Here is a 16,217-nt window from a genome sequence, read left to right on the forward strand (position 1 = left end):
AGGCAAGCTTTTAACAGGGCATCATTTTAGAAGAGTGAAAATCAAGTAGCATGTTATTGGTGGTTTTTTCCAAATTGGATTTCCACGTAAATCATTGTGTCATGTGTTGATCTTGCATGTCTTATCTCTGCATGTTGATTTACTGTAACTTGCTAATATGGTTATTTTAAGTTTGGATGAATGAAAAGTGTATGGATTCATTCAAAGTAGTGAAAAAGTGTTATTAGGGCATTTGGACCTTGGATAACTAATTCAACCCCCCCCCCCCCCCCCCCCCAGTTATTCTAAAGAATTCTAACAATTGGTATCAGAGCTAAACTGTTGATTCAGTTTAAAGGGACTATAAGCAGAAAAGATCAAAATGCCTAAGAGAGAAGTTCCCAAGCTCAACAAAGACAACTTTTTTGCATGGAAAAGCTTGATGAAGTTACATCTTGGATCCATAGGAGATTATGCCCAAAATTCAATTGTCACTGAACATGTAGATCCAACTGGTACTCTTACTGTAGAAGACATGAAAAACAAACAGGAACACAATCAGACAATGATGGAGATTGCTTTTGCACTCCACTATGCTGAATTTGATGATATCAAAGGTTGTGACACTGTATTCAAAATGTGGAAAGCCCTATCAGACATCTATGGAGGAGATCAGAATGTACAAAGAGCAAAAAGAGAAAGTCTTAGAGGAAAGTTTGATGATATGAAAATGGAGGAAAATGAGAATGTTGCTCAGTATGGCGCAAGAATAAAGGAAGTGGTAAGTGCAATAAGATGCTTGAGTGGTCAATTGGATGAAGATAATGTTAACAGTAAGTTATTAAGAACCTTGCTCCCTATCTATGCTATTAGAGTATCAGCAATACAAGAACTAAGATGTGTGCCAGGAAACAATCTAAGTTTTGAAGGTATAATAGGTAGACTCACTGCATTTGAGTTATCTAATTTTGACAACTACAGACCTGAGAATGTTGAATCTTCTTTTAAGGCCAAGCTATCACTGAAAGATGCTGAATAGGTGAAATCAAAGAAAGGAAGAAAAATGAAATATGTATCTAGTGACAGTAGCACTGATGAGGAAGATGTGGAACAATTGGAAGCATTGCTTGTTAAAAAATTTCACAGAGGCAAAGGAAAATTCGAAGGTAAGATGCCTATCATTTGTTTCAATTGCAATGAAGTAGGTCATATTGCTGCTAGGTGTACATAGAAAAAGGATTACAAGGAAGGAAACAAAAACAAATTCAAAAGAGATGATGACAAGAGAGAGTACAAAGCAAAAGGAAAAAAGTGTTATATTCTTGAAGAAAATTCTGATGATAATGATGATGAAGTTGTTTATGTAGCCATGAAGGACCAATCTGATGAAGAAGAGCCCACAACACTGGTAACATGTATGAACAAGAATGACAGGTGGAACATAGACAGTGGATGCTCACATCACATGACAGGAGACAAAAGCAAGTTTGTTAACTTTACTCAGTATGATGAAAATAGTGTTAGATTTGGTAATGATGCTCCATGTCAAATCAAAGGAAAAGGTTCCATTAAGCTCATAGAGAAAATTTCATGTGATAATGCATACTATGTTGAAGGATTAAACTACAATTTGCTGAGTGTCTCACAGTTAGGCAATATAGGATGCAAAGTAGAATTTGGAAACAAAATTGCAAAAATCTATGATACTGATGGTAAATTGATAGGAAAAAGAGATCAAACAAGGAGTAATTTTTTTTACCTTGATATGGATGATGTTTCTTGTCTCATTGCAAAATTTGATGATGAATGGTTATGGCATAGAAGGCTATGTCATGTCAACTTTGATAATCTGGTCAATATCAGTAAAATGAAGAAAGTCAGAGGTTTACCAAAAATGAAGAAGCCTGATAATATCATGTACAAACAGTGTCAGCTAGGAAAGATGACAAAGTCAAGTTTCAAAAGCAAAAACTATACATCTAGAGAAGTACTTGAGTTAGTTCATATGGACTTATGCGGTCCAATGGAAGTACAAAGCTATAGAGGAGATAAGTACATAATGTTGTTTGTTGATGACTATTCCAGGATGATGACTGTTATGTTCTTAAAGAAAAAATATGATGCTTTTCAAATGTTTAAGTGTTATGTGGCTAGAGTTGAAAAGGAAACAAGAAAGAGCTTGAAATGCCTGAGATCAGACAGAGGTGGTGAATTCACATCAAATGAATTTGAGATATTTTGTAATGATAAAGGAATCAAAAGACAAACGTCAGCTCCTAGAACTCCCCCATAGAATGGAATTGCTGAAAGAAGAAATAGATCTATGATTGATTGTGCCAGAACATTACTGATGGAAAAGACTGTTGCTCTAAAATATTGGAGAGAAGCTGTAAGTGTAGCTGTTCATACACTGAACCGAGTACAAGTCAAGAAAGGTATAAATACAACACCTTTTGAATTATGGTATGGTCACTCACCCAATGTAAAACATTTCAAAGTATTTGGTTGCAAATGCTTTATCCTTAAAGATGCTAGAAATGAAAAATTTGATGCAAAAAGTGATGAAGGCATATTCCTTGGTTATTTCACTAGAAGTAAGGCATGCAAGTGTTTGAATACTAACACTAACAAAATTGTGGAAAGTGCAAATGTAAAATTTGATGAGCACATAGAAGTCCAAGTTCAAGAACCAAAGAAAATGGAAGAATACAGAACCTTTGTGTATTCTTATGAAGGAATGACTTTTGATGAGGATGATGTCAATCAAATTGAAACTCAACAACAAATTTCAGTTTCAGTCGAGTCCCAACCAGTGAATGCCGAGTTGCATTCAGAAGTCGAGTTGTAGAATGAAAAAAATGCACAATCTAATTCTGAAGACAGTACACATGAAATAAATGAAGAACATCCTGACAATGAAGTACATAGTGATCCTGAATTTGAAAAATCAAACATGGAAACAATGACAGAGCCAAGATTATCCAAATATGTAAAAAGACATCACCCTGCTGAACAGATAATTGGTGACAAAGATGCAAGACCAATGACAAGGAACAAACCAAGACATGAATCATGTCTGATCAACAAATCTAAACCTAAGATAGTATATGGTGCATTACAAGATGATGACTGGTATAAAGCTATGGAAGAAGAGATTGATCAAATAAAGAAGAACAAAACTTGGAGTTTGGTTCCCAGACCAGTTGACAAGAATGTGATTGGCACCAAGTGGGTATTCAGAAACAAGCTAGATGAGAATGGTGAGATTACCAGAAACAAAGCTAGACTAGTATGCAAGGGTTATGCTCAAGAAGAAGGACTAGACTATGGAGAAACATTCACCCCTATTGCTAGAATGGAAGGAGTAAGAACTTTACTTGCATATGCTGCATATAAAGATTTTAAAGTCTATCAGATGGATGTAAAGTCTGCTTTTTTGAATGGTATACTAGAAGAAGAAGTCTACATTGAACAACCAAAAGAATTTTTTAATGAGAACAATAGGGATATCGTTTGTAAGCTACCTAAAGCACTCTATGGTTTGAAACAAGCACCTAGAGCATGGTATGAGAGACTTCACAAGTATCTAGTGCAAATAGGATTTGAAAGAACTGATGATAATAGCAACATGTACATCAAAGCAGAAGAAGGAAAGGATATTAGTGTATCTAAAATTTTTGTGGATGACATAGTGTTTGGTGGAAAGGAAGTGTTTTGCAAAGGCTTTGCTGACAAAATGAAATATGAATTTGAGATGTCTATGTTTGGAGAAATTAAATTTTTTGTTGGATTGCAAGTACATCAACTCAAACATGGTATATTTTTGACACAATCAAAGTACATCAAAGAGATTCTTAAAACATTTGGATTGGAGGAGTCCAAACCAGTCAGCACACCAATGGCAACAAGAAATAAGCTATCCAAAAATGATGAATCAACTGAAATTAATCAAACAATGTACAGATCTATGATTGAAAAACTACAATATGTTGTACATAGTAGACCAGACATAGCATTAGCAATTGGAATAGTGGCTAGATTCTCTGCTAATCCTAAAGAAAATCATCTCATAGTAGTAAAAAGAGTAATGAGATATCTTAAAAGAACTGATAACTTTGGTCTATACTACAAAAAGAATGAAAAATTTGAGCTCAATGCATATACAAATGTAGATTGGGGAGGCAACATTGATGACAGAAAAAGAACAAGTGGAGGTGCATTATTTCTAGGCAAAAGGCTAGTTACCTGGACTAGCAAGAAACAAACATGCACATCCCAGTCCACTGCAGAATCAGAATATGTGGCAGCAGTAGTCAATTGCATAAAGATTGTGTGGCCCACACATCTATTGAAAGGAATGAAAGAAGAGGTAACAAAACCTGTGATATTGTATTGTGATAACACAAGTGTTATAAACATATCCAAAAATTCAGTAATGCATGCAAAAACCAAGCACATCGCAATCAAGTATCATTATGTCAAAGAATTGGTAGAAGACAAACAAGTGAACTTGGAATACATTCACACAAAGGAACAAACTGCAAATATCTTCACCAAACCATTGCCCAAGGATGCTTATGAATATCTTAGAGGCAAGTTGGGGGTAATACCCCTAACTCAAGCAGTTTAAAGCAACAAGGAAGCTGCCCTACATCACCATCAATAAATCATTGAAATATCAATAGATTGATGCAGAGGATGATAGTAGGAGCAGAAACTCCAAATCAGTCACAAGGATGGTGACAAAGGGAGAAAACATCAAGAAGCCAAAGCTTATATTTTGCATGATAAAGATGCTACATCTTTGGCATTTATGTCAAAGAGGGAGAAATATGCAGAAACCTGATCAATACAAAGCAAGAGGGAGATATATATGAAAGAGGGAGATATATGAGATCAGTAGTAAAGATGCAACAGCCAAGAAAAGTAGCAGACGACGTATACAATCTTGGTGGTAACTAAGTTGATTAATTGATCAGTTTGGTTTGCCATCAATGCCAAAGAGGGAGATTATTGGAAATGATTGAAAAGATCATGAGGAAAGTTGTTGGAATGATCATATGGAACTGGTAAAGAATGTTCTCAATCATTGTTTTGTCATTGATGTCAAACTTGCTACTTGTAGGGATGACAATTGCTTTAGTGATCCAAATACTATCAATTAGTTGATTGACAAGAAGGAGGCAATCAATAAGATGTAACTAGAACGCCAAGAGAAAGGTTGAAGTTAGGATGTTGTAATGAAGTACAAGGATCAATCAAGCCATTGATGAAATAAGTGTGTTGATGAAATACTATAAGACACAAAGAATGGACACACTAAAACATATCAAAAATGTAAGGTTTTAGCTAAGTCTTTTGTAAAGCCCAACTAAGATCATTAGAGAGAGGGAGCCGAGCAAAGGTAATAGGTGCCGAACAGATTCCTAGTTGAAGTCGAGCAAGTTAAACTTTAGATGCCAAGTGATATCAAGTTGCGAGCAAATACAAGTGCCGAGTGATATGCCGGGCAAATACAAGTGCTGAGTGATATCAAGTGCCGAGAAAATACAAGTGTCGAGCAGATATAAGTGCCATGTAACACAGAGGTGTCGAGCACCAATAAAACCAACAGTGCCAAGTAACACAGAGGTGGCGAGCACCTGTAAATCAATAGTGTCGAGTTGCTGCATTATTTTGAAAATTGAAGATTCGCCAGATCTAAGCCAACAAGGTTGTTATCTAAAAGTTTGTGAATTAAATGGAAGATAAGAATGATGAGCTAGTGGCACAAAACACCATATAGAACGTTTTTAAAAGATACAACTGACAAAGTTTCTAGATAAGAGCAAGATATGGGGTAGATACATTGTATCCTACCTAATCCATTAGAAACCCTAAAATTGGAGAGGGAGAATTGAGCGGCAAAGGCAAATTAGATTTCTATTTAAGGAGTCATAAGTTCATAAAGGACAGAGAGAGGTGGTCAAGCATGAAAGCATAAAATGTTGAAGGAGATGCTAAGGAAGAAAGAGAGCATAGTTACCCTGTTTCAATAAGAAGACCTCAGATATGGATGCATTGGTATGATGAGTAAGAAGACTTAAGGAGACAAAGCTTGAGAAAAAGACAAGCAGTCAGAGCTGAAGTGATTGAAGCCAAGCAAAAGATTGAACTAAAAGTGTGATCTAAAATCTGCAAAGTATGTTGTAAGTTGTATCAGATCAAAAAGCCATTATCGTTACTCTCTAGCAATTGTAACAGTTAGTTTAAATCCTATGGACTTAGGTTGGTTTAATAGCCATGAAATAAATCCTTTAACAGGGTGACATTCCAAGTGAATGTTCTAAAGTCCTTTAACCATGCCCATTCCTAACAGTTTGGTGAAATCCTCTAATAAGGTCACATTTAACAGTGTGTTGTAAGCCTTTAATAGGGCATCACTTTAGAAGAGTGAAAATTAAGTAGCATGTTACTGGTGGTTTTTCCCAAATTGGGTTTCCACATAAATCATTGTGTCATGTGTTGATCTTGCATGTCTTATCTCTACATGTTGATTTACTGTAACTTGTTAATATGGTTGATTTAAGTTTGGATGAATGAAAAGTGTATGGATTCATTAAAAGTAGTGAAAAAGTGTTATTAGGGAATTTGGACCTTGGATAACTGATTCAACCCCCCCCCCCCCCACCCACCCCCCTCTCAGTTATTCTAAAGATTCTAATAGTATGCTTGTTCAAAGAAATCTATGTTGTTACTAGGAGAGAAATCACTCCTTGTATAAAAAAAAATATAGCAAGAAGAACATATCAACACTTAGAAAAATTGGCTTTCAAAAATAAATGTGCATCTCCAGGAGTAAAAAGTTCTCTGGAAAATGTATGAGAGGAAATTTTAATTCCCCCAAGTTCACAGAGAATATTCTCTGAATTATTCATCTTTGAAAATTCAACAAAATCATTGTTAATTCCTTATGCCATATAAATTAAATAAATTTAAAATTAAAACATTTAAATGTATATCTTATTGTATCTCTCAACAACAAAACTTTAGCATTAAATCCATTCTTCTTGAGAAGGCAAGGTACTTGCCTAGGTCATTATACCTATTCATTTATTAATCAAAAAAATTTAAAGCTACCCACTAAATTAACTTCTCCCCACATTTTCTTACCATTTTCTCCAATCCTATTACAAGCTAGGCGTGGGAAATGCCCTATCACCTACAGCAAGTACATGTGTCATGTTGATTTTGGGGAGGGCAAGAAAATTGTTTAAATTTAAAATCTTACCTTCTAATATTTTACCCCCCCCATATCTCCCCCACTTTATGTGCTAACCTCCCACTTGGACAAGACACACGCAAGGGGAAGAGGGCAGGCCTATCAGCTTATATTGTGGGTGCCTAGGGAGAAGGATATCCCATGTTTAAAAACTTATAATCTCCACACTTTTCCCAACTCCTCCTGTCCTATGCACTTGCTTGATGAGGGTTGCTCGCGCGTCAGGGAAGGGGGGGATAGGTCTGCGCCTGCAGACTTGGGGTAGCGCACAATTCTTGGGGATTCGCCCAAGTATGTTGGTGATAGGTTTAGGTGGGTGGTTATGGTAGGTAGGGGAATCCACTTGCCAAGTGGATTAGAGGTAAGTAGAGGTTAGTGGGAAGTTAGTGTAGGTTACTATGTTTTTAAGATAGTAAGTTAGTTTTGTATTAAGATTGTTAGTTCGGTATTAGTTTAGTAGGATTAGATGTTAGGTTAGTTTTAAAATTTACTTAAGTTAGAATGTTAGTTACCTTTATTTTAGTTTAGTTTGTTTTGTCATTTAAAATAAGTTTAAAAAAATTGGTAGAATTTTAATATGTACATTTAATCATGAATTAATATTAGTTAGTTAATGTTAATATAGTTTAGGTTATTTGCCTTTAGTTTTGATTTATGTTAGTTTTAGATTTGTTATAGTTTTAAATAAAGTTTAGTTTCCCTTATAGATTTAACTAAAATAATTCTACTCTTCAATTTTATTTGTAATTGATAGATTAATAAATTAGAATGTCATAAGTATGTTGGAGAGAATTATAAATTAAAATGTAGATAGTACATTTGAAAATAAAGTTTACCTCTATTGAACATGTATATCTAAGGTTTGTTTAGATTTTGGATTAAAATTTTAAAAAAATGTAGTTAGCATAGTTGAATAGTTAAATTTAATTGATCTTCTAGAGTTTCAAATTCTCTTAATGTTAAATGATTAAAAATTGTAATGTCGATCAAGCTATTAATTTAATAGGAGGGACTAGTTAATTAGTTAATTATAAGGTTAGTGGTATTTGATCATAATCAAATTGATGCTAAACAAGGTTATATAATTAAGAGATAGATGTCACTTTAGTTAGTAGGTCATTGTGACATAACGAATAAGTTGTTGTGTTAATCTAGTGTCATCCTTAGGAGGTAATATTTTAAGGAATTATCAAAGCAAATAGATGGATTAGGACTTTAGTTAAATGGATTAGTCGTTTAATTTAATTAATTGATTTACTAAGAAATTTTCAGTTCACCCAAATAATCCCTTCTACAAAATGTTCAAACTAAGTTGTAACCTTTTTATATCATTGGGAACTTGCATCTAGCTTCAAAATACCTATGGTTATCTTAATTTTAAACTACTCGAACAATTAGTTCCATTATAGTTAAACATCTAAAATCTTTTACGACCTTAATATCTTATTTAATCATAGTTCTTAATTTTTAAAAAAAAATTGTTGTGTGTTTTGCCCATGTATTTTGGGCATGACAGTTATTAAAAATTAAGGGATTTAATTTATAAAAAATAATTTGAAATCAAATTTAATTGTATTTCTAAGAGATTTGAATCTTTGTAGATGACATAATATTTCATAATCTTATTAATTGTGCTCAACTAATTAAAGAAGCAGCTAATTGATATTGATACTTATCCAAGACAAGGTGAGATACCTTTTAGATCATCTAAGACAAACACGTCTCACCTCTTAAATTCAAAAGCAGATTCTACCCACAAGTCTGAAGCCAACTCTAAACTTTTCTCAATTGTATTTGTTATATATGTAAAATTTGTTCATATAGATACATGAAAATTCATACAACTTAAACATCACACAGTAAGACTTAATTCCTAGGTTAAAAGTGTTACAAAGTCAAAGTTGACTTATATTTACAGACTTAATTCCTTCCTTATTGTATTATGTTGATGACCCATGAAAACCTCAAAAGAAAAATGTTCCTTGCAAAATGTAAACTAGTTAAATTCTAATTTTATAGAATAAGATGTTTGTGTGAGGGGCATTGATGGATAGGATTGTGTTCCCAACATTTTTATGTTGTCATTCTAGGCTAATGAGATTAAATTTGGAGACTCTAATGCATAAGAAAATAGAATCCCTTCATACACTAGACAAGTCATGGCAACGTGTGAGCTCATCTATCAACTAGCACTTGCACCCAAAGGAGTCGCAAGAGGTACGCCGATAGTTTTAAAAAAAGTGTACGTCTATATATAATAGCCCCCCACATATTTTTCTTGTTAAACATCTAATATAATATAAAAGGAAATGTAAAAGAGGAAAGCAAAATAAAAATAGTTAAATAATATAAGGCCTAGTCGCATACATAGTTTGTTCTTGAATTCACTTTTCTTGTAGCTTTACATTGTTAGATATTTGGGCATTATTTCCTCAATTGAACCTTATATTAAGGATATATGGTTTTGGATTTTTAATGTAGGACCACTCTGATAAACTTCACCCAACCAAGGTCCTGATACAAACTACCTCACACTTCGGCGATCTGCTTGTACACTCAGGATCTCCTGCTTTGATACCACTAGTGTAGATACGCTCTGATACCACTAACGAAGGTACGCTCTGATACCACTGAAAAGGGCCACACCACCCTTACCAACTCATGACAAAGAATGCAACAAGATCTCTCAAGATCTAATCCAAACCCAAGCTAGCCCAGATCCACACTCTGGTAGAAACCTCAGAGATCTCAACTTGTGCTCGCAAGCCACCAAGCAACCTCCTTATTTCAAAACCGCAGTCACTAGCTCTTCTCCAACTTTATCTAAGATCCAAGTGTAAACTGCCTCACATTCGGCGCTTTGTCTACACTCACAAGTCCATCACAATCCTGCTGTAGACTGCCTCACAAGTTCAATCTTCCATCTTCACATCCATTAATCAATCTGCATGTCCTCCCAAGCTTTCACTTCTCAAGCTTCTACTCCTCGAGCTTTTCCCTTCTTCTCAAGTTTCTCCTTGAGCTTCTACTCCTCAAGCTTCCACTTCTCAAGCTACTCCTTGAGCTTCCACTTCTCAAGCTACTCCTTGAGCTTTCACCTTCTTCTCGAGCTTGATTAGAAATGCTCATATGCCTTGCTTAAATAGGCACTTACCACCCAATACATGACTTATCCACAACCTTCTAGAATTCCTCCACAACCTTCTACAACTTCCATAACCTTCTACAATATCCACAACTTTCTACAATATTCATAACTTTCTAGAATTCTACCCACACACCTCGATAAATGGAATGACAACCATTTTTATTTTATTTTTTCTATTATGCCACCTATGCACCTCGAAAATAAAAATTTCTCCTTTTCTCCTTTTTCCCATTTTTTTTTAAAAAATTATTTCTCCTCTAATTTTCGTCACTTTCTCTCTCCTCCACAATTTTTTTAATTTTTAATTTTTTTCAATTTTTTTTTTGTTTTTTCAATTTTTTTCTTTTCTTTTTCCAATAATTTTCCCATGCAAGATGCTCCTGCATCAATTTTCTCTAAGATTAAATACAAGCATAAAAAATGGAAACCTCAACTATTATCTTTTGCTTGAAGGGTTCAAATTGTGTAAAAAGTTTTATCATCTTATGCAATCTATTACTTATTTGCTTGGTTGTTTGCCAATTATTAGTTCAATATGCTAGAAGATATTTGAAGAGACTTTTATGGTTTGATGGATTAAGTAAGAAAAAAAGGCATTGTGCCAGCTATGATTAGTGTTGTAGATCTAAAGTACTTGGTGTGTTGGGATTAAAGGATCTTAAAATGTATGGTGTTTCTCTTGCTGCCAAATGGATTATCAAGGCCTTGGTTGGAAATGAGCCATGTAATTTTTTATTAGAATTTTTTTTTGTGGGTCTAATATTAAAAAAAGGTAAACAATGGAAAGATGTCCCTACAAGTGATATTATTTTTGGGGAATTCGACATGAACATATTTGGATCTTCCATCTTTCATGCCTTATGGAAGGCATGAAAATATTTGGATCTTCCATCTTTCATTCATTATGGAAGGCATGGTGTCAAGTGATGAAGCTTCTCTGTTGCACAAAAATCGTTAATAAATCTCATGCATATGTTGTCCTTGAACAAAAAAATGCAATATTTACTCAATCTTCCTGCTACACTTAGTATTGTAGTAAGAGAACACCTACAGCCAAACCTTGATATTCAATCAACTTCCAAAAGAACTTTTTCTATGTAAAGGCCAACGAACAATGTTAACAAAAAACCTTTGGATTGAAATGGGCCTTGAAAATGGATCACTTGGGGAGGTGGTAGATATTGTGTATACATCAGGTCATAAACCCTCAGAACCACCTCTATATGTGGTTGTCTAATTTGATAATTGCAATGACCCACCTTGGCACCAAGATGTCCCTACAAGTGATATTGTTTTTGGGGAATTCAACATGAACATATTTGGATCTTCGATCTTTCATGCAAGAGTTCAAATGTTCCAAAATATTAGGAGTGATGGCTATGGGCAAAGTTCAAATATTTATTTACATAGTCGGAATTAGATCAATTATGGTAACCCCTCTAAAGGCGAAAGTTAAAATAGTGTCAAAGTGTAACATTTTTGGGGCAGTAAAGACCAAAAGTGATCAACCACTAGTTGGGCCCTAATAGAATATAAATTTTAACCTTTTCAAATTGTACACATAAATCCACACCAAAATAGAAAGTGATGATTTTTGGGGACCTACAAAAACTTGTAAGAACAATTTGGGCTCCACACACCAAATGGGCATGTAACTTGGAATAGAAATGAGAAGATCCACACATTAATGGAAGCTTTGACTAACAAATATAACTAAACCACACAATAATATAGTCTGACACTAGTGAGATCTCAAAAGATAAGGACGCAACTATCCTCCCTACAAACTATACAATGACTAATTTTCAAAAAATCAAAAACATCATGGATTTTTTTGAAAATTTCAGCATTTGGTCTTCACTACGTTTTTGTGAATCTAGAAAAAAAAAAATTGACTTCATTGTCTTTAGTACATTTTGTCTGGAGATTAGTCTATCCCAAGACATAATGGATAAGAATTACTTTCATATAAATTTGAAATACATAAGGCAAAGAATATGTCAATTTTTGTCTGCTGGAATCCTTTCTAACTCCTAGTTTATGAATGCTCATATGACAGGTTGATAGTGTTTGAGGATAGCTAATTATATTATATACTTCCCCAACATATATGGCCTTGGTATTGTTGTCATTTCTTTGCTCCACATCAAACTCCTATTATTCATCCTCCAACAAGCTTTGCAAGTCATCGGTATGAAAGGATGACTACTGAAAAATAAATCCTCATAGACACCATGAGATGTAATAAATCCACAACTCCTTCATGTTTTGAAACAATTCATTGTTTCACACTTTTTTTTTGCAATTACTACATTCACACGTTGAAATAAAATAGAAAACTCCCAAATTGACAATAAAAGAGACGAAATAAAACCTCAACTACTAACATCTAATGAATCGCTTCATTATGTACTATTATTTCTCTATTGTGCTTGATTGTTATAATCATTTATTTTTATATATAATTTTGATATACAGTTTAAGTTGATGATTTATCTTCAAGCTATTATTTTGAATGTTACAAATTATAGTATTTATATGTTAGAACTCATATTAATGTATTTTCTAATACTTTAAAATTAGTATGATCGATGAGAAAACATTTTCTTTGAGTTATTCTTTATATATTTATTTACTAATATCCTAATATGTCTTGTCAAAAAATCAAACAATTATAAATTATCAAAAGCTTAAATGTTCCTTAGCCTAGTTGTTCTTTTCATGTTCTATAATCTAGACATCTTTCTTGCAAAGAGAACATCATAGTGTTGCAGATCCTTCATTTCAACAAAAAAAATTGAACTTTCTAAAATTTGTGAACATGGAGAACTTGATCTATCCATTATGCACTTGTGTATCTTAACTAAAATTAGCAAAAGAAGTTTTTTCAAGAAAAGATGATGTCCGTCAATTATAGGCTTCTATACAAAGTAAACAATTTCATATACTAATCAACCATTCAAGACTACCAAAACACCCTAGATCAACATAAAACTAATCAAATGTATTAAAGACTGACTATATTGCAATTCAAAAACATAAAGAGAGTATAAACTATAAAGACTGTCAAATCTCTTTTCTTGCTTTGTATTTTGATGAAAGATCATAGTTTTTTATCTAATATATTGGCGACAAAGCATATACATGATTTGATAAAAAAAATTAAACGCACATCCCATTTCTAATAGAATTTATTGTGTTCTCTAAATCATTTTGGTTTCTTTGTATAATTATTTTTCTTTATTGACTTTGAGGGTCCACTTAAATTTGATTTTCTATATTTAATTTGGTCAAAAATTTGACAAATAATTCTATATATTGTTTACAAATTTGCACGTCAACGTTCATTTATTTGAGAGTTCAAAAATTAAAAATTTGACACGAACAAAAGACTCATAGTGAGTTGACGGCATTCCAATGGCAGAATTCCCCCACCATATTGTGAAAAAAGTAGGGAAAGAGTCAAAGTTTCATACACTAACAACATTTATTCTAGTCTCAGGACAGATCACTTGACAAAGCATTCATTCCTCCCCTAGCTGATGAATCCACTGCTCTTAAGGAAGACATCTTAATGTCTAGTAGCTTACTCTGTATGGGTTTGTTTGGTTCGTGGAAGATGATAGGAATTGGCTTTTTCAAAATCCGGATTTGAAATTTTGTGTTTGTTGCAAAATTGGGAAAATGAAATTAGAATACCAGACTTCTAATTTTGTCTCAAAACTAGGTTTTTGGACTTCCTACTAGCACGTAGGAATTGAAAATCAAAACTTGGTTATGCTTTTTGAGGAGTGTAAAAACAATAGGTTGGACTACATTTTTGGAGTCTACTTGCAACTCCAAGCTTACACATAAAAAAGTGCCTTCCTACTCATCTTCCAAATAAAACAAATGGTGCAAGTAAAATCCCACAAATATGAATGAAAATTTGCAAAACCTTGATTTGGTTAAATTATAATTGTAGTCAATAAAAGTAACGAGCTTATCAATTAACTCATACTCTACAAGAAATAAAAGTAGAGTTCATTAAATGATATTTAGAAGTACATTAAATAGTTGAGAGACTCACATTTTGAACTTGCCAATCAACCTTTTGATAGTATACTTGTCCCACATTTTTAAACTGGAAAGATATGGAATGAAACATTTCTATTGCACCTGCAAGCTTCTTGTGGCATAGAAAACAAATATGTAATTGTACAAAAGATAATCTATTTCAGTTTGGTTTGGATTTTGTAATTATCCACTCAGAAAATCAGAACACATTAGCAACAAAAGCATCGCTGTTGAGAATGTGGCAAAATATCTTCATTGCGAAAAATGGGGAATTGCTCAAATGAAATAACATCAATGCTTTGTCTCCATTGAATAATGCTTTGAGGAGAAAGCTATGATGCATTTACCAATTTAATAAAGAGGTATAGGCCTTCAACATGTAGAATATAAATAATGAGAATGCCATAAGTAGAACTATAAATGGTATCTTACATTGTCTCTGATTTATATAAATATCAACCATATTACTATGATCTCCCCAAAAATTCAAACAAATCATGTTATATAATGGATAGTATGTTTCACAGTTGCAGAATTGTATCTATTTTTGTACATCAATTTCATTCATGCCAGTTGACCGCACTATATGATATTCGTACAAGGTTGCAAACCTTTGGGGGAAAATTCGTGGTTGGAAACATATCTATGCTATCAAACAACATGCAAAAGCTATTCAAGATTTCAAGTTAACAGTTGTAATTTACAGTCTGAAACCAGAGCAAGCAAATTTTTTCAAATTCCTTTGATCTTGCGATAGGATGATTTATGATATGATCTCAAGTGTAGTAATCTTTTATTGCAAAAGTGCTTGAAATTCCTGATTCAACATAATTGATTCCATACCACATTGTTAGTCAGGTGCTTGTGCATTCTATAGCCACCTGAATGTTGCAGTTTGCTATTTTTGTCAAAGTCTAGAGAGGACTTCCTCCTAATCTGAAGACACTCAAGTCCAGAAATATGAAATATATATATGTCACCTTTATTGGAAATCTGTTGGCTTACCAATTCCACTTCCTTGTAAATGTCTTAGTGTGTTCACTGAGAATGAGACAACAAAATGTGCAAGATCCAAATGGAGATACAAGATTCCAATTCAAGTTTAATGAAATCTTAATTGCTCTATATTTCCCATGGGTTTGTAATTACATATTCTATTATGAGAGGCTTCAAACTATGTAGTTAAAGGAAATGGAGCACATATCTAAATGATACAATCACATCCTTCAATAAACCAAATCAATCTAGAGCATTCTTACAAATGTCATTTTCTCCATATGTTGTAATCATATGATTTCATGAGATGGTACTTCTTTGAAGTAATTTGTTAAAGAATTTATAAGATTTGTGTATGCTTCGACATTTGACATACATTCTATCACTACAACATCTGAAAAGAAATCCACTGTTTATTTTTCTTTGCTGAATGCCCATATCCTGTAAGAAAGTTTCTAATTTTGGCACAGGCTAGAGTGCAGTATGAGTTTACACCTGCTTATTGCATCTATTTAAAAAGTTTAAGGAAATCCATTTTGTGAACATCCGCAATAATGGCAGTCCATGAGACCATAGTTTTTAGACTTTTTGTCGAACATGTAACACACTTTATGAATGATTCCATATTTTGGATACATGAAAACCAAGGCATTTACTAGTACGATATTTTTCAGAAAATCCCTTTCAATTATGCTTCGATGGATGCTCATTCCTTGTTCCGAAGCTGCTAATTTGGCACATACTGAAAGTATGCTGGCAAAGTTTGTGGAGTAATAC

The sequence above is a fragment of the Cupressus sempervirens genome, chromosome 3 (genome assembly GCF_028749045.1).
Source record: "Cupressus sempervirens isolate cs-2001-9-10 chromosome 3, ASM2874904v1, whole genome shotgun sequence".
In the NCBI taxonomy this organism is placed as follows: domain Eukaryota; kingdom Viridiplantae; phylum Streptophyta; class Pinopsida; order Cupressales; family Cupressaceae; genus Cupressus; species Cupressus sempervirens.